This window comes from Electrophorus electricus, chromosome 8 (assembly GCF_013358815.1).
Source record: "Electrophorus electricus isolate fEleEle1 chromosome 8, fEleEle1.pri, whole genome shotgun sequence".
Lineage (NCBI taxonomy): Eukaryota > Metazoa > Chordata > Actinopteri > Gymnotiformes > Gymnotidae > Electrophorus > Electrophorus electricus.
The window spans coordinates 8,634,558-8,637,991 of record NC_049542.1 but is presented as its reverse complement, the minus strand read 5'-3'; positions in this window follow the sequence as shown (position 1 = coordinate 8,637,991).

The following is a 3,434-nucleotide window of genomic DNA, read 5'->3' as shown; positions in this document are numbered from 1 at the left end:
TCAAGAGCAACTGAGTAGTTGGCTGGGTGGAGGTGTGGTGGGCTACAGCAGGGGACATCAGGGGGTGGTGGGAGGAGCCATGGCAGCTGAGACGGGTTGAGGCTCAGTAACATCATGACATCGGCGGTAGGTGTACTTCGGCAGAAGGAGAGAATAGATTATTAGGCATGTCCAGGAACATGGATGTGTAAATTAGGGAACTATAATGTGCAAAGATGGACTCCAGCAGATCTGTCTGTGGCAGCATAGCTACAAGAAGGGAGCCAGAAGGAACCACAGGCACGAGGCCACCCTCGTAAAAAGGGTCCAGCACTGAGTAGAGGTGCAAGGCAGGTGTTTCTGATAAAGTAGGAGGTGAATGTGTTTCAGGTTCAGGCATATACTGTATATATCATACTGTAATTCACAGATGATGCAAAAAGGTTTAAATTAGAGCCTGTTCAAACACACTTAGGAAACACACCTGGCAATTCATAAAACTGTGCATGACTCTGGCTCTCCAGGTGTGGAGTTGGGCACCCTGGTTTAAGATGTCCTTACTGCTCCAAGAACATAATAGAAAAATTAAACATGAATAAACAGTAAAAACAGTCAAATTTATAATACGTTTAAATGGAGCTCACCTTTATTCAAATAGAAACTAGTTAGGTGGGATATTTGTCCCTCCTTTTTCTTTTTCAGTGCCCTAGTTTTATTTTCTTGTGGGAAGGCATGATGGCATTAGGGAATTAACTACAATTAGTGACATTTAAACAAATCCATTTGCTGATCCATTTGCACTTCTGATTAGGGAGATAAGCCACTGGGCTTCCATTATATATATGGATGGAAAGTTCAGACTTTTAAGCCACTTATTTTGCCAAATCTTATTTACATAAATTAAATTTTCTAGAAACTACATAAATTGTTGAGGACTGGAGTACCTTTGAGGTCATCCAAAGCAATACTGTTCTGATGATGGCTTATAATTTGGTGTTTTTAAATGGCAAACAGTTTCTCATTTAAGATGACAGTATTATGTAATCATTACTCCTTAGCATTTATAACATGAAATGTTAGCAGCTTTATAGTGCTATATGGTTTATAGTTTTTTCTTTTGTAAAGCATCTTTGTGTAACTGTTTTATTATTTCAGTTCTACATTTTGTTTTTTAATGGTCGCTGTGGAGTTTTTCAGAAGTAGGTCTATGTATCTTCCTTGTGTTGACAGGACTCAAATTCACCCTCCAATTTCCATACCGAGAGTTTCTGTTGCTGGCTTATCTTAGTCATTCTTCTGACTAAGAAGAATAATTACCATAATTAGTGTTTCATCCCTATTACCGCAAAGTCCATAATTGAATTTAAAGCAGAGGTTGAAAATTCATGTCCTGAAGCCAAAACTATTAAACTTTGAACTGAGGTTTTGTCCTGGAAAATGGCCTGTATTGTTTGCTCAGAACTATGAGCCACTTATCACACTAAGAATGCTGAAAAACAGGTGCTGGGGTTAGGGTTCCAAGTTCAGAAGTGCACACTCTGTGAACCATCTCAAGAAAGGTCTTCTGGGGGAAACCACATTTATTGAGGGAAATCTGATTTAGCACAGGAGACCATGCTGGGAGTTTAATTTACCTCAGATGTTTAAGCTTTTATTTACAGCATTTATCTGATGCTTTTATCCAAAGCAACTTATGATTATGACTGAGTACATTGAAGGGTTAAGGGCTTTGCTCAGGGGCCCAACAGTGGCAACTTGGCAGTGGTGGGGCTTAAACCAACAACCTTCCAATTACAAGTCAAGTACCTTAACCACTGAGCTACCACTGCCCAGTGGTACCACTAAACAATTTTAAGATAGTTGCCTAGATCTAGCTTTTTTGTAAACCAATCATTTCTAAATTCATTATAAAGTGTTCATCATTTGTAACCAAAGCATGCTTCCTTTTTGTCAAGAGGAACATAGAACTACATTTAAAATCAATGGACTACCTTCAATATACACTGAGTGCTTAAAACCACTTATAGGGAAAATGAATAACATTGATATATCCCATCCCTTTGGCATCTGTCAAGGATCTTGATGTTGATGTGCTGGAAGCAGGAAAATGAGCAACCAATAGGAACTATAGGACATTTGACAATTGTGATGCCTAGTTTGGGTCAGAGCACCTCAAAATTGCAGGTCTTGTGGGGTGTTCCCAGAATGAAATGATTAGTACCTACCAAAATTACTACTTTGGACAGAGGTCCTTCATCGGCTATGCAAGCGCTTAGAAATTAATAGTAGGAGGAACCTGTTTCTATATGAAAAAGTAGATGTTTAAATCATAACATTCATTCCAATGGGTTCTAAAGAGTGTATACTACTACTACTATTAATAATAATAAAAATAATAATAATAATAATAATAATAATAATAATAATAATAATATACCTTCTCATGTTGAAGATGGCATGTGTGAAAAAATTAGGAAGTAGCAGATCTTCATGTTTTTTTTTCCCCTCATATACACACATTGATGAGAGTGTAATTAAAGCTAGATCATTAATGTCCCACCCAAGGGCTGCATTCCCAAATGGCTTCTTTAGTGTTCCCTAAATGTTAATTAGCCAGCATGAAACACCCCATTCCTGTCCAAATGAACAAGTGCAGACAAAGCTGGAGTTTGAGAAAAAAAGAAAAAGACATTGAATTCCTCATATCATTCAGGTCATCAGGGGTTTGATAATTAGTCGACAAATTAAAAGCACAACATGGTGCCTGTGGTGGAGAGAACCCTTTTCAGGTGTAATATACAAACTTATCTGCTTATACTTAAACAACAAAAACAGGTGGAACACTAGGGACCTTTTAATTTATTCAAGTGGTCAAGAAGATGTATTAATTTTTCAATGCAGGATATAATAAAGAACTTGTGCTTTAATTATTAAAATGGGCAGGCAGCCAAAAGAGAAAGTCCTTTGACCCCATCACTTTAATAAACATTGAGTCAGGGTGTAAAAGCAGCAGCAACGTACTGGAAGAACTCAGAATGCAATCATTTACACAATTGTTTCTGTGTAGAGAGATTAATGTAAAAAAAACCCAACAATCTGGACTGAGGACCCAAGTTTAACTGGCTCAGACAGCTTCTACGACTGCGGACAATATGAGCCATTGTCTTAGAACTGGACTAGCGAGTGTTCTAGATGGACACAAGCTGGAGAAAGAAGGAATGCACCTCAATTCATGTGTGTGTTTGAAACACCCTTCTCGAGTTCACAGTTAATTTGAAAACTTACCCTTTGATAACTGACATCTGGAGACATCCACATGGAGAGCTATCACACTCCCGTCCATGATTTCGATAAAAAATAGTGAGACGATGCATGAAAACGTCTATACGTGGTCTGATGCAAATTTACATAGCTTATCTAACTGATAAATGCTAATGAGCTGCTGCACACCAATA